This window comes from Hemitrygon akajei, chromosome 6 (genome assembly GCF_048418815.1).
Source record: "Hemitrygon akajei chromosome 6, sHemAka1.3, whole genome shotgun sequence".
Classification (NCBI taxonomy): Eukaryota; Metazoa; Chordata; class Chondrichthyes; order Myliobatiformes; family Dasyatidae; genus Hemitrygon; species Hemitrygon akajei.
Genome location: NC_133129.1, coordinates 183,519,894 through 183,546,006, shown reverse-complemented (window position 1 = coordinate 183,546,006; position 26,113 = coordinate 183,519,894). Strand labels below are relative to the sequence as shown.

General features: G+C 44.8%; 1 protein-coding gene across 1 annotated transcript in view; it reads right to left on the bottom strand.

Moving 5' to 3' along the window:
* The window catches only part of btbd10b (BTB (POZ) domain containing 10b), a 113,463-nt gene extending 98,910 nt beyond the window's left edge, over positions 1-14,553 (bottom strand). Inside the window, exon 1 of the mRNA XM_073049906.1 lies at positions 14,405-14,553. The gene's annotated coding sequence lies outside the window, so the exon portion shown is untranslated. The remainder of the gene's footprint in view (positions 1-14,404) is intronic.
* Positions 14,554-26,113: the final 11,560 nt, after the last annotated feature.

The following is a 26,113-nucleotide window of genomic DNA, read 5'->3' as shown; positions in this document are numbered from 1 at the left end:
CTTTACTACAGGTCTACAGGATGCTGCCAAGTCCTCCTTTCAGAGAGAGAAATTCTCAGTCTCCAGGATCATTATTTAAAGTGAAGATACATAAATAAAGATCAAATAACTGAGAATGGGGAATTGTAGAAGGTTGAGGAATTGGAACTAGTATCGAACAGTCACAGTGATAGTGAATTGCAGGGCAGGTTTGGGGAGGCCCAGTGGTCTATCTGTCAGCTCCAATTTCCTTGTGTATTGGGATAGCTTTTTAAATTCCTCCATCAATAACTATTAGGAACTAATACAGTTTTATAGTACTGTAGAGGTATTGGAAGTGTTCTAATTTGTCCTTTATTTCATTTAATTGCATTATTTGTTACTTAGTTGAACGGTAGTTTGTCTTTTTTATACCTTTTAACTATTTCCATGAAACTTCAACTAAATGAGACAGTTGCTTTATTGGGCCAAAATATGCCCCAATTAACCAGAATCCAATGTAAATGAAAATGTATCCTGTGACTCTTAGATAGGCACATGGATGATAGTAAAATGGAGGACTATGTGGGAAGGAAGGGTCAAATTGATCTTACAGTAGTTTAAAAGGGTTCAATTCCCGCTGCTGCCTGGAAGGACTTTGTACATTCTCCCCATGATCACATCCTAAGAACTTTCTACAGGGGCACAAATGAGAGCATCCTGACTGGCTGCATCATTGCCTGGTATGGGAACTGTACCCCTCTTAATCGCAGGATTCTGCAGAGTGGCGCAGACAGCCCTGCGCATCTGCAGTTGTGAACTTCCCACTATTCAGGACATTTACAAAGACAGGTGTGAGAAAAGGGCCCGAAGGATCATTGGGGACCCGAGTCACCCCCCAACCACAATCTATTCCAGCTGTTACCATCCAAGAAATGGTACTGCAGCATAAAAGCCAAAACCAACAGGCTCCAGGACAGCTTCTTCCACCAGGCCATCAGACTGATTAACCCATGCTGATTTGAGCGTATTTCTATGTTCACTGACTGTTTCTATTTATTACAGATTATTATAAATTACTATGACTGCACATTTAGACTGAGATTTAATGAAAAGACTTTTACTCCCTATGTATGTGAGGGATGTAAGAAATAGTCAGTTCAATGGGGGTCCTCCCACATTCCAAAGATGCAAGGTTGGGGTTAGTATATTGGTTCCAGAAGCATGGACACTCGCAGGCTGCTCCCAACACAATTCTCACTGATTTGATTTGACACAAGTGACACATTTCACTGTATGTTTCAATGTACAAGGGACAAATAAAGCAAGTCTCTCTTTATCTTTAGAACTACATTTTCTTACATAGAGAGTAGTGGGTGTGCGAGGAACACACTGCCAGAGATGGTGGCAGAGCCAGACAAATTAAAGACATTTAAGAGACTCCTAGATAGGCACATGGATGATAGAAAAATGGAGGGCTATGTAGGAGGGAAGGGTTAGATTGATCCAAGAGCATATTGAAGGGCCAGCATAACATCGTGAGCCGAAGTTCCTGTACTGATTCTATGTAAACAAATGACCTGTCTTTTTCTGGAGTTAAGACATTATAAACTATGATGAGTTTGCTAATAGTAAATAAAGCAACACTTCCTTCAAGGATATGAAGTATGGATTAAAATAAAATGGGAAATTTGCAAATGTGAAAAAAGGAAACTGCTCCAGCAGATTAAGAACAAACCTCTAAAAAAATGTTCAATTGATGTAATTTCTTAAGAATTAGGTTAATAAGGCAATCAAGATAATTCTCATGGGTATGTAGCAATCAGCTCTGAACAAGTTAGCATACCAAGGTCACATCAACGCCATCATTTCCATTCATTACGTAGAATTGCCAGGAGAAAGTACGGGGAGAGAAGTGACGTTCAATCGACTGCACCTATGATCCTTGTGCCTTTCCTCCAGGTGCTCCCGCAGTTATTTGGTTAGTAGGTTAATTGGTCATTGTAAAATTCCCTGTGATTATGCTCGGGTTAAATCAGTGGGTTGCTGGGCGGTGTGACTCAGTGTGCCGGAAAGGCCTATTCCACACTATATCTCTAAATACAACAGAAATGAAGGGAAGAAATAGAAGCTATTTGGCAAACTATTGGACCGGAGGAGATTTAATCACCTCCAAATCATTCCTAAAATGCACTTGTAATAAAACCAATTTAACACTGAAATTTCATCCATTTTAAGAATGATTCTTATCTCAATAGAACATAGCATGACAGTAAAGTGCAGACCCTTCAGCCCATGTTGTACCACACTTTGAATTTAATTGAATTGACATACAGCACAGTAACAGGCCCTTCTGACCTGTGCTGCACAATTGTACCATATGAACAATTCACCAACTCACCCATATACATTTGGACTGTAGTCACTGAAAGAACGAACACACAGACAGCAGTGGGAATTAAACCTGGGTTGCTGCCCTGTAATAGCATTATGCTAAGCACTATGCTACCATACTGCCCTACTCTTATAACTAACTCCAAAATCAATCTAACTCTTCCCTCCTACATAGTCCTTCATTTGAAGCTTGAAATTTCAGGGTACCCGAAGTAAACAGACTGCAGAATGACACCACTAATTTCCTTACTACAAGATATCCATTTCACATCCAGCTAAGACAAAATATGACAATGTGTATCGTGTTATCAAGCAAGCGAGTTATCAGACATATAGGATAGACTAACAACTGGATCTGTTGAGACAAAGCGCCTTCCCCATGTCATTTTACTTTTAATTTTAAAAATGATTAGGATGCTGTGAGAAGTCCTTGCTTTTAGACCATAAGACAGAAGCAGAGAAAAGTGCTCCGCCATTCCATCATGGTCGATTTATTATCCCTCTCAACCCCATTCTCTTGCCTTCTCCCTGAAACCTTTGACACCCTGACTAATCAAGAACCTATCAACCTCCACTTGATCATAAAAGGAGACAAGGACAAATATCCAAAACTGAAAAGGTAGGTGTTAACAAATGCAGAACAATTGGAGGGATGGAGAACAATGGAAAAAATTCCATGCTTAGGACCTCAACTCCTGAAAGAGTAAAGTCCGGAATGCATGGGAGGCTAGAATGGATGGAACACAGGTTTGTAGGTGGAGGGTAAATACTTCAGGTGCAAGAAAAATGTAATAAAATTAAGTAATGGAAAGGTAATCAACATGGAAAGACTGAATGCTTTTCTCTCCCGTTGTTGATTAACTTGTTGGGTATTTCCAGAACTTCCCAAAATGAGCAATCAGGATACAGAAGCCAGCTGTAGTTTACCCGTTGTTCAGTGTGTAAACTTCCTGTACGGCTGTGCAGCAACCATAAGAAAGGAAATTGGACATTTTTTCTTGGTGCCATGTTCATAACAAAGCCAAGATACAGTGCATGTGAAGATGATGTTTCCTATAGAGGGGGAAGCTAGGACAGAGGCACAGCACCTGAGTAGAGGGACAACTATCTAGAACAGAGATGAGGAGGAATTTCTTTAGCCAGAGTTTCATAGGTTCTTGATTAGTAAGGGCGTCAAAAGTCATGGGGAGAAGGCGGGAGAATGGGGTTCAGAGATATAATAAATCAGCCATTATCATCTGGTGGAGCAGGCAGATGGGCCAAATGCCCTAATTCTTCTCCTGTGTCTCATAAACATGATCTTGATGAGAAGCAAGATAATAGGATTACTAGAAACACTGGATTCAGCAAATCCAGCCAGTATCACTTTATTGCTGTTGACAGAGGGAGATAACTAAACCATGGAACAACAAAAATCATTCTAACCCCAGGGAATGTGACAATTTTTCTCTCAACAAAAAAAAACATTCCACAACTATATAATGTTTCACCATCAGATGTGTCACCACATCAGCATTCTAAAAAGGGAGGTTTGAACAGCTGGACATTGTGGTACATGTTAGTTCCAATGACACAGGTACGAAAAGGGAGGAGGTCCTGAAGAGATATAGGGAGTTAGACAGAAAGCTGAAAAGCAGGGCCTCCAGGCTAGTAATCTCTAGATTGCTGACTGCGCTTTACTATCTGAATGGTGTCAAGTTAGGAAAAGGGGAAGTACAACGAGATCTAGGTGTTCTTGTACATCAGTCACTGAAAGTAAGCATGCAGGTACAGCAGGCAGTGAAGAAAGCTAATGGCATGTTGGCCTTTATAACAAGGGGTGTTGAGTATAGGAGCAAAGAGGTCCTTTTGCAGTTGTACAGGGCCCTGGTCAGACCACACCTGGAGTATTGTGTTCAGTTTTGGTCTCCAAATTTGAGGAAGGACATTCTTGCTCTTAAGGGAGTGCGGCATAGGTTCACGAGGTTGATTCCTGGGATGGCGGGACTGTCATATGTTGAAAGATTGGAGCGACTGGGCTTGTATACACTGGAATTTAGAAGGATGAGAGGGGATCTGATTGAAACATATAAGATTATTAAGGGATTGGATATGCTAGAGGCAGGAAACATGTTCCCGATGTTGGGGGAGTCCAGAACCAGAGGCCACAGTTTAAGAATAAGGGGTAGGCCATTTAGAATGGAGTTCAGGAAAAACTTTTTCACCCAGAGAGTTGTGGATCTATGGAATGCTCTGCCTCAGAAAGCAGTGGAGGCCAATTCTCTGGATGCTTTCAAGAATGAGTTAGATAGAGCTCTTAAAGATAGCGGAGTCAAGGGACATGGGGAGAAGGCAGGAACAGGGTACTGATTGTGGATGATCAGCCATGATCACATTGAATGGCGGTGCTGGCTCAAAGGGCCGAATGGCCTACTCCTGCACCTCTTGTCTATTCAAAGTAAATTATTTATATGTCACTACATACAACAATGAGATTCATTTTCTTGTTTGCATATTCAATAAATCTACAGAACCATAATAGAATCTATGAAAAACTGCTCAACTAGGGCGTTCAACCAGAGTGCAGAAGACAAACGTGCAATTAGAAAAAGGAGGAATAATAATAATAATAATAATAATAATAAAAATAAATATCGAGAACATGAGATGAAAAATCCTTGAAGAGAGTCCATAGATTGTGGGAACACTTCAGTGATGGGTTGAGTGAACTTAAGTGCAGTTATCCCCTTTAGATCAATAGACTGATGGTTGAGGGGTAGTAGTGAGTCCTGAGGCTCCTGCACCTTCTTGCTGACGGCATAACAGCATGAGCTGGCTGGTGAGGCTCTTTGAAGATGGCTGCTGCTTTCCTGCAACAATGTTCCATGTTTTACCCATAATGTACTGAGCCATATCCACTACTTTTTGTAGGATTTTCCATTCAAGGGCATTGGTATTTCCATTGGTGTGATGCAGCCAGTCAATACATTCTTTACTACACAAACTCCCAAGGAAGTAGAGGTACTGCCATGCTTTCTTCTTAATTGCACTTACATGCTGGGCCCAGGATAGGTTCTCTGAAATAATATCATGGAGGAATTTAACACTCTAACCCTCTTCGCCTCTGATCTTCGATGAGGACTGGTTCATGACCTCTATTCCTTCTCCTGAAATCTATAATCAGCTCCTGTCTTGATCATGGCAGTGAAGTTAAGAATAGGATGATTTGGCAGATGCATGTGTGGCTGAGAAATTGGTGTAGGGGGCAGAGTGTCAGATAGCTGGATCATTGAGACCTCTTCTGGGGTGGAAATAACCTGTACAAAAAGGACAGGTTACACCAAAACCTGAGTGGGACCAATACTCTTCTGAACAGGTTTTCTAGAGCTGTTGGGGAAGGTTTAAACTCATTTGGCAGGGGGATGGGAACCTGAGTGACAGAGCTGAGGACTGGGCAGTTCGTATACAAATAGATGTCGTGTGACATGAGGCTGTGAGAAAGGACAGGGCAAGATAGCAATCAGTGGAGGTGTTAAAGTGTAACATGGGGCCAAAATCAAAAAAGGGTGATGAATACGTGATTAAAGGTGTTATGTTTAAATGCACACAGTACATGAATCAGGTAGATGATTGTGTGGTTAGAGTTTGGCAGGTATGACATGGTAGGCATCACTGAGTCATGGCCGAAAGAAGATTATAGCTAGGAGCTGAACATCCAAGGATACACTTTGTACTGAAAGCACAGGCAGGTAGGAAGAAAGGGTAACGTGGCTCTGTCAGTTAAAAATTAAATCAAACCCTTGGGCATCAAATCGGAAGATACTGAATTTTTTTGGGTAGAGCTAAGACCCTTAGCCAGCCAGTGGTATAGCTTTTAAAAACCAACAGAAGATAACTGAAAAAGCCCTGAAGAGAGAAAAATTTAAATATGAAGCTAAGCTAGCCAACAATATAAAAGGGGATACAAAAGAGTTTTTTTTTCTCCAGATGTACAGTATAGAGTAAAATAAACAAAAGTGGAGATTGGGCCACTGGAAAATTATCCTGGAGAGGTAGTAATGAGGGACAATGAAATGACAGACGAACATAATACATATTTTGCGTCAGTCTTAACTGTGGAAGACACCAGCAAAATGCCAGAAATGCAGGAGTGCCAGGGGGCAGAAGTGAGAGTCATTGCTATCACTAAGGAAAAAGTGCTTGGGAAGCTGAAAAGTCAGAAGGTATGTAAATCATCTGGACTAGATGGAATACACCCAGGATTATGAAAGAGGTAGCTGTAGAGATTGTGGAAGCATTTGTAATGATCTTTCAAGAATCACAAGATTTTGGAATGGTTCCAGTGGTTGGGAAGATGTTAGAGTCAATTGTAAAGGATGAGGTGATGAAGTACTTGGTGACACAGGACAAGATAGTATAAAGTCATCATGGTTTCCTTCAGGGAAACTCCTGCTTGACGAACCTGTTAGAATTCCTTGAGGAGATTACAAGTAGGATAGATAAAGGGGATGCAATGGATGTTGTATATTTGGACTTTCAGAAGGCCTTTAACAAGATGCCACACATGAGGCTGCTTACCAAGTTAAGAGCCCATGGTATTACAGGAAAGTTACTAACATGGTTAGAGCATTGGCTGATTGGTAGGAGGCAGCGAATGGGAATGAAAAGATCCTTTTCTGGTTGGCTGCCAGTCCCAACACCGCAGGGGTCGGAGTTGGGGCCACTTCTTTTTATGCTGTATATAAATGATTTAGATGATGGAATAAATGGCTTTGTTGCCAAGTTTGCAGATGACACGAAGATTGGTGGAGAGGCAGGTAGTGTTGAGGATACAGGTTGGATGCAGAGGGACTTAGATTAGGAGAATGGGCAAGAAAGTGGTAAATGAAATACAATGTTGGAAAATGCTAGGTCATGCACTTTGGTAGTAGAAATAAATGTGCGGACTATTTTCTAAATGAGGAGAAAATCCAGGAATCTGAGATGCAGAGGGACTTGGGAGTCCATGTGCAGAACACCCTGAAGGTTAACTTGCAGGTTGAGTCAGTGGTGAGGAAGACAAATGGCATGTCAGCGTTCATTTCAAGAGGTCTAGAATACAAGAGCAGGGATGTGATGCTGATGCACTGGTGAGGCCTCACCTTGAGGATTGTGAACAGTTTTGGGCCCTTCATCTTAGAAAAGGTGTGCTGACATTGGAGAGGGTCTAGAGGAGGTTCACAAGGATGATTCCAGGAATGAAAGGGTTATCATACGAGGAACATTTGATGGCTTTGTGTCTGTACTCGCTGGAATTCAGAAGGATAAGGGGGGATCTTATTGAAACCTTTCAAATGTTGAAAGGCCTAGACAGGGAAGATGTGGAAAGGATGTTTCCCATGCTGGGAGTGTCTAGGACAAGAGGGCAGAGCCTCAGGATAGAAGGGTACCCTTTCAAAACAGATGTAGATAAATTTCTAGAGCTATAGGGTGGTGAATTTGTATGAGCTGTGGAGGCAAGGTCATCGGGTGTATTAAAGACAGAGACGGATAGCTTCTTGATTGGACATGGCATCAAAGGTTACAGAGAGAAAGCTGGGAACTGGGGTTGAGGAGATTAAAAAAAGAATCAGCCATGATAGAACGGCGGAGCAGACTCGATGGGCCAGATGGCCTAATTCTGCTCCTCTGTCTTATGGTCTTGTGGACCAGAAAAACGCAAAAACAAAAAAAAAAGGCCACTGTTCAAGAAGAGGGGGAGGCAGAAGAAGGGTGTTTATAGGCCAGTTAGCCTGACTTCAGTTGGTGGAAAGATGTTGGAAGTCGATCACTAAGGATGAGGTTTCAGAGTACTTGGAGGCACATGACAAAATAGGCCAAACACCTAATTTCATCCTATGTATGCTAGATGGGCACAGTAACTTATCACAGTGCTTTGGACAAGGCAGTATAAAGTATGCCTTATTATTCACTCATTGAATGGCAGAAATGTACATAAGTTATGTACGGAAGTGTTATTTCACCCAGCCCTGAAATAGACAAAACTGGCTGATTATATTTAATATCTTCCTAGAAGATAAGAGGGAGTGTGAATACCATGCTGATTTACACTTTTCCTACAAGACAACCATGCTAGCATCTCAGGAGGAGCTGAGAAGTATTTTAGAACATCCTAATATTGAAAACAGCAAATAAATGCCTGTCTTTTCTTCCAACAGATGCCACAGCAAAGAAAGCTCAGTAGTACTTCTATTTCTTCAGGAGGCTAAATAAATTTGACATACTTCTCTTAGATCCTCATTAATTTTTAAATCGATGCACCATAGAAAGGATCCTATCTGGATGCATCACACTCAGGTGTGGCCAGGGCTTGGCTCATCAAAGAAAACCAGCTTCCCCTCCATGGACTGACTCTTGTCCACACTTCTTGCTGCCTCAGTAAAACAGCCAGTATAACTGAAGTCACCACCCACTCTCTATTCTTCCCCCTCCCATCAGGCAGAAGTCTGAAATCACATACTGAGGCTCAAGGACAGTTTACGTCCCGCAATTACTGACAGTCTCCTACTGTGATAAGAATAGATTCTTAACCTTACAATCTGCCTCGCTATGGTCTTGCATCTCATTGTCTGCCTTACTTCACTTTCTCGTAACTGTAATCCTTTATTCAGCATTCATGTATTGTTTTCCCTTAGACTACCTCAATGCACTGTTGTGATAAACTGATTTGTATGAATGGCATGCAAGACAGATTTTTCCACTGCATCTCCATATGTGTAATAATACTAAACAAATTTACCAATTTCTTTGGAAGACAGTCTTTCTGGTACAGTGCCTAACCACTATGGGGATTGAAATATAATTAAAACATGTATCAAAATATAGTGAAAGGTTTGTCTTGCATACTGTTCATACAGATCAGATTATTACACAGGTGGGTATGGGAGGGGGGAATAAACTAAGAAGCTGGGAGGTGATCAGTGGAAAAGGCAAAGGGCTGGAGAAGAAGGAATCTGACAGGACAGAAAGTGGACCATGGAGAAAGGGAAGATAGAGGAGCATCGGGGGAGGTGATAAGCAGGTAAGGCCAAAATAAATGGGAGAAGGAAACCAGAATGTTTCTTTCTTCACTTGTGTATTCATGTTCTGTGTTATTTATTTACTTTATTGTCTGCATGATTTGTTCATTTATGTGCATATTAGGTGTTTGGTCGTCTTTATTCTGTGGGGATATTTTGTGGATTATTTTGTCTTTATTTTGTGGCAGCCTGCAAAAAGACAAATCTCAAGGTTGTATATAGTATACATAATTTGATAATAAATGTACTTTGAAGTTTGAACAGTAAAAGAGGAGAAGAGGGAAAAATCACCAGAAGTTAGAGAAATCAATGTTTATGCCATCAGGTTGGAGACTACCTGGATGGAGTACGAGGTGTTGCTCTTTCTACCTCAGTACGTCTTCATCAATGACAGAAGAGGAGGATTAGGGGCTGCGTAGGAGTGATCTTGGAGTTGGTTCAAAAGTCAGCAAAACATTGTGGGCAAAGGGTCTGCACTTTGTTGTACGTTTTACCCTGCTGTTTGTACAGATCCATATGGAAGGAATGGGAAGTTGATTTGAAATGAGTGGCCACCAATCTGTCATTTCGGAATAGGAAACTGACAAAAAAGAATGATTAGATCTAGGTATACCGGGTAAAACTGCAGCATCAGCATCTCCAGTGAAGCAGCACGCGCAATGGATCTGACTTTTCCACGCTCCTTTCATCCCAAGATCAATACATCATCACAGTTTGGAACATGAGAAGGCAGAGTATGATTGCATTTCAGTCTCAAATCTCAAGCTACTGTTCCTCAGTTAAGTATCCTTTATCTAGTATGGAGGGAGGGTCCACTACACAGGATTGGAAAAAGCAGCAGAAAGTTTCAAACTCAGCCAGCTCTATCAGGGGCACTTGACTCCCCACCTTCAAAAGGCGATGCCTCAAATAGTCGGCATCTATCATGAAGGACCCCCCACCACCCAGGACGTGCCGTCTTCTCACTGCTACCATTGAGGAGCAGTGCATTGTACTGCTGCCGCAGAACAATGTATTTCACGACATATACCAGTGATAGTAAAACTGATTTTGAAATGCTTTGAAGTTGCGTTCAAGGTACCACTGGAAACTCAAAATACGTTCTCAATTATATGCGTACACCATTATTCAATATGAGATGGTGCACCGAACTCTGAATTATCCACCAACAGCATCAAAACAATATACAGACGTGTTCAGGTAAGAATGGGAAATTATGCTGTAATCAAAGACCTCAATTCCAGATTTATGTTGATGTTTTTCAACTGTGCATAATAGAACACAGAAATTCACAGCACATCACAGGCCCTTCAGCCCACAACGTTGTGCCGACCATGTAACCTACTCTAGAATTTCCCTAGCACATAGCCCTCTATTTTTCTAAGCTCCATGTACCTATCTAACAGGCTCTTAAAAGACCCTATGGTATCCAATTCCACCACCGCAGCTGGCAGCGCATTCCACACTCCCACCACTCTGTGTGAAAAATTTACCCAACATCCCCTTGATACCCATTTCCAAGCACCTTAAAACTAAGGCCCTTCGTGTTAGCCATTTCAGCCCTGGAAAAAAGCCTCTGGCTATCCACACGATCAATGACCTTCGTCATCTTATACACCTCTATCAGGTCACCTCTCATCCACCGTCGCTCCAAGGAGAAAAGGCCAAGGTCACTCAACCTATTCTCATAAAGTATGTCTTCCAATCCAGACAACATCCTTGTAAATCTCCTCTGCACTCTCTCTATAGCATCTGCATCCTTCCTGTAGTGAGGTAACCAGAACTGCGCACAGTACCTCACGGCTCTTGAACTCAATCCCACGGTTGATGAATGCTAACCCACCATACGCCTTCATAACAACCCTGTCAAAATGCGCGGCAGTTTTGAGTGTCCTATGGACACGCACCCCAAGATCTACTGCTCTACCTTCATCAATGTGTTTCATTCACATCAGCGACCAAATTTCAGGTAAAATTGGCAGCCTTTGCAGAAATGTTTAAACCATCAACAGTGGCCACTTTATCAGGCACACCTGCTCGTTAACGCAAATATATAATCAGCCAATCACATGGCAGCAACTCAATGCAAAAAAGCATGCAAACATGGTCATAGGTTCAAGTAACACACACAAAATGCTGGTGGAATGCAGCAGGCCAGGCAGCATCTATAGGAAGAAGTACAGTTGACATTTTGGGCCGAGACCCTTCATCAGGACTAACTGAAAGAAGAGATAGTAAGAGAGGGAGGGGGAGGGGATATCCGAAATGATAGAAGACGGCCGGGGGGGGGGGGGGGGGGGAAGAAGGGATGAAGCTAAGAGCTGATAAGTTGATTGGCAAAAGGGATACAGAGCTGGAAAGGATCATGGGACAGGAGGCCTAGGGAGAAAAAAAGGGGGAGGAAGATGGACAGCAGGCAAGGAGTGTTTATGAGAGGGACAGAGAGGAAAAAAGGGGGAAAATAGATAAATAAATGATGGGGTAAGAAGGGGAGGAGGGGCATTAACAGAAGTTAGAGAAATCATGCCATCAGGTTGGAGGCTACCCACCAGCATTTTGTGTGTTGCTTGAATTTCCAGCATCTGCAGATTTCCTCGTGTTATGGTCATAGGTTCAGTTATTAATCAGACCAAACATCAGAATGGGGAAGAAATGTGATCTAAGTGACTTTGACTGTGGAATGATCGTTCATGGGGTGGTTTCAGTACCTTAGAAACTGCTGATCTCGTGGGATTTTAATGCATAACAATGTCCAGAGTTTACAGAGAATGGTGCAAAAAACAAAATACATCCAGAGAGCGTCAGTTCTGTGGATGAAAACATCTTGTTAATGAGAGAGGTCAGAGGAGAATGGCCATACTGGTTCAAGCTGACAGGAAGGTGACAATAACTCAAATAACCACGCATTACAGCAGTGACGTACAGAAGAGCATCTCTGAACACACAACACATCGAACCTTGAAGGGGATGGACTACAGCAGCAGAAAACCCACAAGCATACACTCAGTGACACATTATTAGATACAGCAGGTAACGGATAGTGTGGCCACTGAGTGTATATTTGGAACGTAGGAACAAGCCCTTTGACACATTAGATCTGTGCTGACCACATTGACAACAGGAACTAATCCCATCCATCTACGCATGGTGTGTACACCCTCATTGTCCTGTCTGAAGACAGAAAAAGACTATTAGTGAAATGACTCTCCACCTTGGAGACACTGGGATCTCCCTTGGCACACCATGAAAACAGCGGCAAGAACACACACAGATAAATTTGAGAGGCTAGACAGAGACAGATCTTCCTTCCTGTCAAAGCTAAAAGGCATTTTTATTCACCAGTAATCTAGAAGTCTGAAATACAAAAAACAGAAAATGCTAGAAATGCCAGATGGTTCAAATAGCTGAAATGAATTCATCATGTCAAATGTTAACTTTTTTCTATTTCCTTCTTTAGTGCAGACGTTTTAACAGATTTGAAATACCAATAATATTCTGTATATCTGGGTTCACTAAGGTTGCTATATCCGTGGATGGTAGTGGGCATAAGTTCCCATCAACTTCTAAATGCTCCTAAATAGCCTCTGACATCCAAGTTCATCTCCTGGCCTTCACATGTGGCTTAGCTACTAAGCCCGGGGAAACCACATGAACTGACAGAAGAAGGGGCAAAGTGCCTTAAAACCAGTCGCTTCGGGCAGACAGAACTTGTCAGCCATGGTTGGCAGCTCATCTAGGAGAAAAGAATCTCTGATCTCAAACCTCCACTGCCTTGCGGCTATACCCACACATGGGGAAAACTTCGGGTAAAATACAGAGCTGGAATCCCTATCTTCAAGGATAGCAGGCAACTCCTGTGACGTCGCTGGTGCCAAACTGTAGCAGTCTCTGCTGTTCCTTTGAATTCATCAGCTGCATGGAGATGGAGAGCCTGCTGCATGTGCAACACCTTGTCCTCTGTATCATACTGCCCTGGCTTGTGTATCATGCAACATCCTTGTTGACCCCAACTAAAAGAGGACCTCAGTGCAGAAAGATTTGATAAACACCAAATATCAACAGATTTTAACTCCATATGGAAATTTTTTAAAATAAAAAGACAACAAGTTGCCAGAAATTTCGATTTTTCTTTCAGCAAAACAAAAATTCCCCTCTCCACTATCACTGTAATATCTCCTAGTCCTACAACCTGAATGTCTCCACTTCCGAACTGATCAGCTGGCAAATCACCAAGCTCCAGGAATTCCCCATCCCCCTCCTCCTTAACCAAGTGTCTATCACTGTATGTCTTCCTTTGGAGCGTTCGCTCAGCTGCTCGAATATTTTCTTCATGCTGTCAAATACCATATTGCAATCTAACGTTTTCGTCCATTAAACGTGACACTTAAACACAACTTATTCGCAGCCACTGTTGCACTTCCAATGATTTGTGATTTAAGTTTCCCACTCATTCAACAACTGGTGGTAGGGATTCCCAGGGCAAAACCCAACCGCACCCCCATCCAGGACCGTCTCCTATCTCGCCGCCCATTACACCCTGGCAACCTCTTCTCCTCCCGGATACTCGTCTCCTGCCGCACCTTCCTCTACATCCCCCCCAGGAACCCTCTTCTCCTGCCTCTCCTTCCTCCAACACCCCGGACGCTCTTCTCACCCCACCGGGACCCTCTTCTCCTTCACCAATATTGACTGTTTACTCTCTTCCATAGGTGCTTTCTGGCCCGCTGAGTTCCTCCAGCATTTTGTGTGTGTTGCTTCTTCTCGGGACCCACCCTCCTCCCTCTGGGACCACCTTCTTTTCTCGACCAACCCCGAGGGATCCCCTCCTTCTGTCTCCCACCCCAGGCTTCAGCCTGGCCTCCCCGAGATCTCCACCCCGGGCCACCAGCCTCCACTTTTCAATAGGGCGGCGATTCAGGTCCAAGGCTGGGACCCTCTCCTCCCCGGCTTGGTTCTACCCCACGGACCCTCCATCCTGTTCCGCCGCACACTGTCAACAGCCGTAGAGTGCCTACCTGCTGAGGCGGATACAGCCGCTCGCAGCCCGTGAATGTACGGTGGATTCCCAACTTCAAGCCGTGGCTGTGCGGCGCCTGAGATCCGCATAGGCCCCGCACCGCGAAACCTCGCGAGAGGCCGGCAGAATACACTTGCGCACTGTCCTCTGCCGGCTAACACTACTGTGCATGCGTACTATCCTTTGCCGGCTAACTGCTTCGGCAGGGTAGTCTGCGCCTGCGCACTGTCCTCTGCCGGCTAACCACCTCTGCGCCTGCGCAGTGTCCACTGAGCAAGCACTGACTCCGGAGATATCTGATCAGGTCTAGTGTCACTGACTCAAATGACGTGGAATTTGTTGCTTTCCGGCAGCAGTACATTACAAAGACAAAATATCTACAAATTACAAAATAAATAAATAATGCAAAAGCGTTATAACATCGTAGTGTTCTTGAGTTCTTGGACCATTCAGAAATCTGATGGCAGAGTGGATAAATATTACGTGTTCAATATTGGGTCTTCAGGCTCCTCCCTGGGGTCAAAAAGAAAAGAGCATGTCTCACTTGTTTCCTCGCCACTTGCCTCTGTGACCAGCACATAATTCACCGTCTCCGACAGGATCCCACCACCTAGCACATCTTTCCCTCCGGCCCCCACTTACTGCTGTGTTCAGAGATCGCTTCCTGCGCAACCCCCTCCCCGCTGATCTCCCTCCTGGCACTTAACCCTTGCAAACAGAACAAGTGCCACACCTGCCTCTACACCTTCTCTCTCATTATCATACAGGGCCCCAGACAGTTCTTCCAGGTGAGGTGACACTTCACCTGTGAGTCTGTAGGGGTTTTCTACTGTATCAGCTGCTCCCAGTGTTGCCTCCAGCGTATCAGTGAGACCCAACCTAGACTGGGTGACCGCTGCGCCGAAAAAAGGTGGGATCTCCCAGTAGTCACCCACTTCAATTCTACTTCCCATTCCCACATGTTGTCCATGGCCTCCTTTTCTGCCACAATGAGGCCACACTCAGATTGGAGGAGCAACACCTTATATTCCGTCTGGGTAGCCTCCAACCTGCTGGCAAGAACATCGATTTCTCAAATTTCCGATAGTTCCTGTTTCCACCCCCCCACAATTCCCCATTCCCATTTCCCTCTCTCACCTTATCTCCTTTCATGTCCATCACCTCCCTCTGGTGCTGCTCCCCTTTTCTTACTTCCACGGCCTTCTGACCTCTCCTAACAGATTCCCCTTCCTCCAGCCCTTCATCTCTTTCACCAATCAATTTCCCAGCTCTTTACTTCACCCCTCCCCCTCTCCTGCATTCACCTCTCACCTACCAACTTGTACTTCTTCCTCCCCTCCCCTGACTTCATTTTATTTCCAGTCCTGATGAAGGGTCTCAGCCTGAAACCTCGACAGTACTCTTTCACACAGACGCTGCCTGACCTGCTGAGTTCCTCCAGCATTTTGTGGGTGTTGTTTTGGATTTGCAGAATCTTGCGTGTTTGGTGAGGGTCCTTAGTGATGGGTGCCACCTTCCTGTGGCATCACCTCTTAAAGTTATCCTTGACAGTGGGCAGCTTGTGCCCATGACGGAGCTGGCTGAGTCTGCAAACTCTTGCCAGCCTGGGCAATGGAGCCTCCACACCAGGCCGTGAAGCAACCAGTCAGAATGGTCTCCATTGTACATCAGAGCACCAGAGCATGGAAAACTACAGCACAGGGCAGGCCATTCGGCCCACAATGTCATGTGCTGAACCAGCTAAACTGCAAATCAAAAACACCCTCACACCAATCCCTCCTACCTACACAATGTCCTTATCCTTCCATCTTCCTCATATCCATGTGCCTATCCAAATGGCTCTTAAAAGCCTCTAATGTGTTTGCCTCTGCCAGCGTACCAGGCAGTACATTCCAGGCATCCATCACTCTGAATAAAAAACTTAGCCCACACATCTCCCTTGAAACTATCCCCTCTAACTAATGCATCCCCTCTAACTTTAGACATTCCTGCCTTGGGAAACAGATACTCCCCGTCTACCCTATCTGTGCCTCCCTTAATCTCCGATCTTCCCTCAGCCTCCGCTGCTCCAGATAAAACAACCCAAGTTTGTCCAGCCTCTCGTGATAGCACATTCCCTCCAAACCAGGCAGCATCTTCTGCACCCTTCAACAACCTTCGCATAGTGAGGCGAACAGAAATGTATGCAATACTCCTGTAAGGGGGTCTCTTTTTCTTTGTTACTGCATATGTTAATCAAAATTCAGATTCAGATTATTGTCATTTAGAAACCACAAATGCAATGCAGTTAAAAAATGAGACAACGTTCCTCCAGAATGATATCACAAAAGCACATGACAAAACAGAGTACACCAGAAAATCCACGTAACGTTTGGCAATCCCCAATCCAGGGTCCGGAGAGGCTGCTGCGTATTAATATTGTGCTACCGTCTTAGCGCATTCCCCGGAAAGGAGCTCCAAATCCACCAGACAAAAACAAGACCAAAAACTAAAGCTACAAGACCTGCACAAAACCACATAGTTACAACAGTGCAAACAATAGCATAATTGATTAAAAAAAAACAGACCATGGGCACAGTAAAAATAGTCCAAGATGTTAAAGGACTATAAGTTCAAAAGAAATCACCACAGTTTCCACAAGTCCCCAGGGTCCCGACAGACTCGCCATCCCACGCCGGCGGCAGAAGGGAGTACCCCCGCTGTGGACTTCCACGGCAGCACACACCGAAAGCGACCTGACCACAGCAGACTCCGAGTCTGTCGAACCTCCGAGCCGACGACCATCCCCTCCGGCACAGCTTCTCCGAGCACCATCCTCTGCCGAGCGTATTAAGACGGCCCCACCAACAGCCATCGGCAACACGACCCTGAGGACTGGGGACCTGTTCTTCCCAGCAGAGTCCCGGACCTCACAGCAGCAGCAATGAAGAAGGCCTTCCTGGAGATTTCCAGATGTTCCTCCGTGCTCCCACGTCCGTTTTCAATCGATTATGATTGCGCACGGCACCCCACTTCACAAATAACAGATAATCAGTTCTTGCAGTTTGTTTGGGTTAAAGTCACTGATAACAAGAATTGTATTCGTTTGTTAACCAATTGGGATTAATGTTGTTCTTTCTTCTGGGTCTGTAAGCTATTGTTGGCGGGCATTTTGGGGAGTCGGTGCGAGAGGGTGAGAGAGAGAAGACGCGATGCTGTGAGCTGGGCGATGGAACGGACCCCGAGTGGGGGTCCGAGGCCAGGAGGTTCAGCGAGGAGAGGAGACGAAGACGGACGTGCTCGGTTGATCACTTCGGGTGGTCCTGAGCTATGAGTCGAGGAGTTTGGAGGGGATGGAATGGTGGCCAGAAGACTTCAGTAATTGAGCTCCAACGGTTGTGCATGAAGTGGTTTGGACTTTGATAAGTTTTGGTGCCTTTTCTTTATTTTCTTTTCCTTTATATATACTGTATCATTATTAATCACTTAGTTCTAGTAAGATCTATAAAGTGTAATCATTTAATCACATATGGTGTACTGTCTGCTATTTGGTGTGGTGGGGACATCACACAGCATCCACACAAGCTGATTACCCAGTTTGGTGGGGACGAAGGCTGCTGCCCCTAGACAGAAGCAAGCTGAGTGAGCCTGAGGCGACCCAGGGGGCTACACTCCAAATGTGGCCTAACCAGAGTTTTATAAAGTTGCAACATAACCTCCTGACTTGTGAACTCCATGCCACGACTAACAAAATCGAGCATTCCATCAGCTGCCTTGACCATCCTCCTGGTCTGTGTAGCCACGTTCATGGAACTGTGAACTTGGATCCCAAGATCTCTCTGCTCAGCAAAACTGTTAAAGAGCAAACACGAGGAAATCTGCAGATGCTGGAAATTCAAGCAACACACACAAAAAGCTGGTGGAACACAGCAGGCCAGGCAGCATCTACAGGGAGAAGCACTGTTGAAGTTTTGGGCCGAGACCCTTCGTCAGGACTAACTGAAAGGAGAGATAGTAAGAGATTTGAAAGTAGTGGGGGGAGGGGGAAATGCGAAATGATAGGAGAAGACCGGAGGGGGTGGGGTGAAGCTGAGAGCTGGAAAGGTGATTGGTGAAAGTGATACAGAGCTGGAGAAGGGAAAGGATCATGGGACGGGAGGCCTCGGGAGAAAGAAAGGGGGGGGGGGAAGCACCAGAGGGAGATGGAGAACAGGCAGGGTGATGGGCAGAAAAAGAGAAAAAAACAAACAACTAAATATGTCAGGGATGGGGTAAGAAGGGGAGGAGGGGCATTAACGAAAGTTAGAGAAGTCAATGTTCATGCCATCAAGTTGGAGGCTACCCAGCCGGTATATAAGGTGTTGTTCCTCCAACCTGAGTTTGGATTCATTTTGACAGTAGAGGAGGCCATGGAGAGACATATCAGAATGGGAATGGGATGTGGAATTAAAATGTGTGGCCACTGGGAGATCCTGCTTTCTTTGGTAGACCGAGCGTAGGTGTTCAGCGAAACGGTCTCCCAGTGTGCGTCAGGTTTCACCAATATATAAAAGGCCACACCGGGAGCACCGGACGCAGTTTACCACACCAGCCGACTCACAGGTGAAGTGTTCACTCACCTGGAAGGACTGTCTGGGGCCCTGAATGGTGGGGAGGGAGGAAGTGTAAGGGTAGGTGTAACACTTGTTCCGTTTACAAGGATAAGTGCCAGGAGGGAGATCGGTGGGAAGGGTTGGGGGGGACGAGTGGACAAGGGAGTTGTGTAGGGAGCGATCCCTGCAGAAAGCAGAAAGAGGGGAGGAGGGAAAGATGTGCTTGGTAGTGGGATCCCATTGGAGGTGGCGGAAGTTACGGAGAATTATACGTTGGACCTGGAGGCTGGTGGGGTGGTAGGTGAGGACAAGGGGAACCCTATCCCGAGTGGGGTGGCGGGCGGATGGGGTGAGGGCAGATGTGCGGGAAATGGGAGAGATGAGTTTGAGAGCAGAGTTGATGGTGGAAGAAGGGAAGCCCCTTTGTTTAAAAAAGGAAGACATCTCCTTCGTCCTGGAATGAAAAGCCTCATCCTGAGAGCAGATGCGGTGGAGACGGAGGAATTGTGAGAAGGGGACAGCATTTTTGCAAGAGACGGGGTGGGAAGAGGAATAGTTCAGGTAGCTATGAGAGTCTGTAGGCTTATAGTAGATATCAGTAGATAGGCTTTCTCCAGAGATGGAGACAGAAAGATCAAGAAAGGGGAGGGAGGTGTAGGAAATGGACCAGGTAAGGGTGAAAGTTGGAGGCAAAGTTAATGAAGTCAACGAGCTCAGCATGCGTGCAGAAGGCAGCACCAATGCAGTAATCGATGCCCTTAACAGTGTACAGTCTTCTTGCATTTGCCTTACCAAGGTGCAGAACCTCACATCGATCTGGGTTAAACTCCATCTGCCATTTCTCTGCCCACATCTGCTACTGATCTGTTATTGTGCTGTATTCCTTGCCAGTCTTCTACACTATTCACAGCTTTACCAATCTCGGTATCATTAGCGAACTTACTCTCCCGCCCATCCACATTATCATCCAGGTCATTTATATACATTGCAAACAGCAGAGCTCCCAGCACCTACCCCTGCAGAATACCACTAATTACAGACCTCCAGCTCAAACAAGTCCCTTCAACCATTACCCTCTGTCTTCTATGTACAAGCCAGTTCTGAATCCAAACAGCCAATTTGCCGTGGACTCCATGAGTCCTAATCTTCTGGATTAGCCTCCCATGAGGACTTAGTTAAACACCTACTGAGATCCATGTAGACAACATCCATTGCCCTACCCTCACCAATCTCTCATTTGCTCTTCACTCAACTCTGCAACACCTGGACAGCAAAGATGTATACATCAGGATGCTCTTTATCGATTACAGCTCAGCATTCAATACCATCATCCCCTCAAAACTAATCATAAGTTTCAAGACCTTGGCCTCAGTACCTCCTTGTGCAATTGGACCCTCGATTTGCTCACTTGCAGACCCCAGTCAGTTCAGATTGGCAACAACATCTCCACAATCTCCACCAGCACAGGGCTGTGTGCTCAGTCCCCTGCTCTACTCACTTCACATTTATGATTGTGTGGCTAAGCACAGCTCCAATCCTACATGCAAGTTTGCTGACAACCCCGCTGTCGTAGGCTGAATCACAGGTGGTGACCGATCAGCATATAGGAGGGAGATTGAAAATCTGGCTGAGTGGTGCCACAACAACAACCTCTCACTCAACGTCAGCAAGACCAAGGAGCTGATGATTGACTTCAGGAGGGGGAAACCTGAGGTCCATGGGCCTGCCCTCATCGAGATAGAGAGCATCAGCAAATTCAAATTCCTCAGTGTTATCATTTCAGAGAACCTGGCCTGGGCCCAGTACATAAATGCAATTACCAAGAAAGCACAACGGCACCTCAGCTTCCTTAGGAGTCAGTGAAGATTTGACCCGGTACCCAGAACTTCAACAAACTTCTGTAGATGTGTGGTGGAGAGTATATTGACTGACTGCATCGCAGCCTGATATGGGCACACCAATGGCCTTAAACAGAAAACCCCACAAAAAGTAGTGGATACGGCCCAGTCCATCATGGGTAAAGGCCTCCCCACCACTGAGCACATTACGTGGAGTGTTGTCACAGGAAAGCTGCATTCATCTTAGGGATCCCCACTACCCAGGTCATGCTCCCTTATCGCAGCTGCCATCAGGAAGAAAGTACAGGAGCCTCTGGTCTTACACCACCAGGAAGGAACAGTCGATACTCCTCAGCCATCAGGTTCTTGACCCAGAGAGAATAACTTCACCTGTCCCATCACTGAACTGTTCCCACAGCCTAAGGACTCACTTTCAAGGACTCTTCATCTCATGTTCTTCTATTTACAGATTATTTATTTATTATCATACTTATTGCTTTTTCCCTTTGTCTTTCACACTCTGGTTGTTCATCTACCCTGTAGGGTGTGGTCCTTCATTGATTCTATTGCGTTTCTTGCCCACAAGAAAATGAATCTCAGTGTTGTATACGGTGACAGAGATGTACGCTGATAACAAATTTATTTTGAACGTTGAACTTCGCAACCGGTGAAGCATAATGATGTGCCACAGCAGTGCAGTGGTTAGCACGACAGAATCGGAGTTGAGAGTTCAATTCCAGTATCCTCTGTAAGCATGTTCCATCCTGTGTTTCCCCCAGATGCTCCAGTATCCTCCCACAGACTGAAGACATACCAGTTAGTACGTCCCGTAATTAGGCTAAGGTTAAATGGGTGGGTTGATGGGTAGTGCAGTTCGAAGGGTTGGACGCAGCCTTATTCATTTTTATTTAGAGATACGCGCAGAGCTGGCCCTTTTCGCCCTTCGAGTCACGCTGCCCAGCAACCCACTTATTAATCCTAGCCTAACCACAGGACAGTTTACAATCATCAACTTACCTAGTAACAGGTAAGTGTGGGAGGAAACCAGAACACCCGGAGAAAAGCCACACATTCCCCAGGGAGGACGTGCACACTCCTTACAGCTGACCATACGATCAGCTGGAGCAGAATCAGGTCTGCTCAGCCATTTCATCACAGCCGATTCACTTTTCCAATCTCCTCTTTTCTCCCTGTATCCCTTCATGCTTGGAGCAATCAAGAATCTTTCAACCTCTGCCTGAAATATACATACAAACCTGGCCTCCACAACTGCCTGTGGCAATGAATTTACCACTCTGGTGACATTCTTCCTCACCTATGCTCTAAAAGGCTGCATCTCTATTCTGAGGTTGAGTCCTCTGGTCTTAGATTCTCCCATAATAGGAAACATCCTCACCACATCCCATTTGGCAGGTTTCAATGAGGTCAACCCTCGTTCTTCTGAATTCCAGTGATTACACGCCCAGAGCCATCAAACACTCGTCATGTGAAAAGCTGTTCAAATCTGCGATCATTTTCGTGAACCTCCTTTGAACACTCTCCAATTTCAGCACATCTTTTGTAAGATAAGGGGCCCAAAACTGCTCACAATACTCCAAGTGAGGCCTCACCAGTGTTTTATAATATTATATTCTAGTCCTCTTGAAATGAATGCTAACGTCACATTTGCCTTCCTCACCATGGATTCAATCTGCAAAGTTACCTTTAGATAGATAGATAGATAGATACTTTATTCATCCCCATGGGGAAATTCAACTTTTTTCCAATGTCCCATACACTTGTTGTAGCAAAACTAATTACATACAATACTTAACTCAGTAAAAATATGATATGCATCTAAATCACTATCTCAAAAAGCATTAATAATAGCTTTTAAAAAGTTCTTAAGTCCTGGCGGTTGAATTGTAAAGCCTAATGGCATTGGGGAGTATTGACCTCTTCATCCTGTCTGAGGAGCATTGCATCGATAGTAACCTGTCGCTGAAACTGCTTCTCTGTCTCTGGATGGTGCTATGTAGAGGATGTTCAGAGTTATCCATAATTGACCGTAGCCTACTCAGCGCCCTTCGCTCAGCTACCGATGTTAAACTCTCCAGTACTTTGCCCACGACAGAGCCCGCCTTCCTTACCAGCTTATTAAGACGTGAGGCGTCCCTCTTCTTAGGGAATCCTACATGAGGACTCCTAAGTCCCCTTGCATCTCGGTATTTTTTGTATTTTCTCTCCATTTTAAAATAGTCAATCCTTTTATCTCTTCTACCAAAGTGCATGACCATATACTCCCTGACACTGTATTCCATTTGCCTTTTCTTTGCCCATTCTCCTAATCTGTCTGTCCTTCTGTAGCCTCTCTACTTCCTCAAAACTACCAGCTCCTCCACCTATCTTTGTATCATCTGCGAACTTTGCAACAAAGTCATCAATTCCATCATCCCAATCATTGATATATAACATAAAAAGAATCGGTCCCTACACAGATCCCTGTGGAACACCACTAGTCATCGGCAGCCAAGCAGAAAAGGTTCCCTTTATTCCCATTCTTTGTCTCCTGCCAATAAGCCATGGTTTACCCACGCTAGAATCTTTGCTGTAATACCATGGGCTCATGGTTCATGACGTTGGAATTGAACTCTGAATTCTGACAGCACGAGCTATAATCTTGTCATGTTAACCTCTACACTGCCGTGGCACAATCAGCAAAAGAATACAAAATAAAACAAAAATATGCACAATACACACAGTATATTGTACAACAGATGTAAAGCATATAGTACGTCCATTAAGATGCGTCATTTGCGTTAACAACCGACACAACCTAAGGATTTGTGGGGGGCTGCCCACAAGTGTGGCCACGCATTCCAGCGCCAACATAGCACTGTCTAAGAGTCTCTTATCTGTCCTTAATACATCTGCCTCTATCATCATTCCTGGCAGTGCATTCCTCACATTTACCATTCTCTATAACAGAGACTGGTATGTTCTTCATTGGTAAGGGGCTTAAGGATTACATGGTGAAGGCGTGAGAGTTTGAAAAAATATCAATCATTGTGATAAACACAAGAGGTTCTGCAGATGCTAGAAATCCAGAGCAACACACACCATACCATGATGGAATGACGGAGCCCCTCGATTGTCCAAATGGGCCTGTTCTGCTCCTGTCTGATGAAATAAGCCTTGAGAACGGCGTAGGTGAGCTGACGGAAGAATAGAGGATTAGCTCACTCCCAGCATGATCTCTCATTCAATTAATTCACAGCTGGTCTTGCTGAAGCTCCATCTGTCCTTATCAAATTTGTAACCTTCACTTCCCATGACTAATAAAAAATGTATGAATGAAAATTTTTAAATTTTAATTGACCGCAAGTTAAACACTTTTGTGGGCAGGAAGCCTGATATTTTAATAATTGGTTTATTACTGCCATGTGTATGATCAGGGTGGAGGAGCAGCACGTTATATTGTGTCTGGGTACACTCCAACCTGATGGCATGAATATTGATTTCTCCTCCCTTCTCCTCTATTCCCCACTCTAACCTTTTACTTCTTCTCTCCTGCCTATTACTCCACCCTCGGTCCTCTCCTTCTTCCCTTTCTCTTACTGTCCACTCTCCTCTCCTATCAGATTCTTTCTTCTCCAACCCTTTACCTTTCCCACCCACCTGGCTTCATCTATCACCTTTCAGCCTGCCTCTTTCCCCTCCCCCCACTAGTTTATTCTGGCATCTTTCCCCTTCGTGCTCAGTTGTGAAGAAGGGTCTCGGTCTGAAATATCCACTGTTTATCATTTTCATAGATGCTGCATGACCGACTGAGTTCCTCCACCATTTTGTGTGTGTTGATAGAGTGAAAGGCCTCAGTTTGCATGTTATCCAGACAAAACTGAAGTAGCACAGAAGGAAAAGTACAGAATAGAGAGCAACACACACAAAATGCTGGAGGAGCTCAGCAGGTCAGGAAGCAGCCATGGAAGTGAATAAACAGTCAACCTTTTAGCCGAGACCCTTCCCCAGGATCATACCCTAAATCCAGTCTAGATAAGGGTACTGGCCTACAATGTTGACTGTTTCTCTCCTCCATGTGCTGAGTTCCTCCAGCATTTTACTTCCTTTCTTATTTTATCGAGAGATACTTACTGTCCCTTATGCCACTGGTGTTTAGGGCAGGAATGAAAATCCTCCATCTCTGGCAGTGTCCCGGGCTTCCTTTATCACGTCAGTAGCTTCCCCTTGGTTTTCACTACCATCAGTCATGTAATTACTGTACTAAGACTCAGGAATATCGTCGCACTCAAATGTAGAACTCATCGCTGTTTCTGTAACAGTTGGTCTGGCCTCTACCCTTTGACCTGTTTGGCATGGGTGACCCTACCAAGAGCCAAAGCATAAAGCCCTGTCTCTGGCCAACATAGGTGTCCAGGTCATGGATTTCCAGCATCTCCAGAATGTCTTGATCTTATGTATTAGCGTTACAGTATTGATTTGTGTGAGGTGTTGAAACTTGGAAAGTTAAATCCAGGTAGGGCATTTACAGTGAAACACAGGTTCCTGGGGAATGCAGTAGAACAGAGGAATGCTGGTGTAAAGTACACTGTTCTCTTAGAGGGTGGTCACAGGTAGACAAGGTGGTGAAGAAGGTTTTCAGCACACCAGACAGGGCATTGTGCATTAAAGTTGTGAGTCACTGGAGTTACTAACGTGGCCATTAACATCATGAAGGATCCCACCCACCCTGCTCAGGCACTGTCTGTACACAAGGTGACTCTGACAGGAAACGATAAAGTAGTGGTAGTTGGGGGTGTGGAGGGGTGGGTTAATGTGTGGAGGTGTTGATCAGCCTCACTGATTTGTGACTGAGTAACTGTTTTGGAGTCTGGTGGTCCTGGTGTGGATGCTACGCAGCCTCGTCTCTGATGGGAGTGGGACAAACAGTCCATGAGCAGGGTGGGTGGGATTGTTCATGATGTTACTGGCCGTTTTTCAGCACCTTTCGGTATATGTGTCCTTGTTGGTGGGGAGGCCGGTGCCAGTGAAGCATTGAGAGTTTTGAATACCATTATCAAGCCTCTGTGTCGGGTAGACAAATAAAGTGCAAGGACCAAAACGAGATAGAACATGAACTCATAATTTCTATTTCTACAAGCCTTTGTGACATATAGATTCTTATGTCTACAACTGTTGCATCCCTTCTACTGGACTCCCAGCACTAGAGAATATAACTTTTCCCTGTGGCACTTTGGTACGGCTTGCTGAAGAGCTAAGCTGAGCATCACCAGGAGAGGGCACTGTAGGCAAGCAAACACC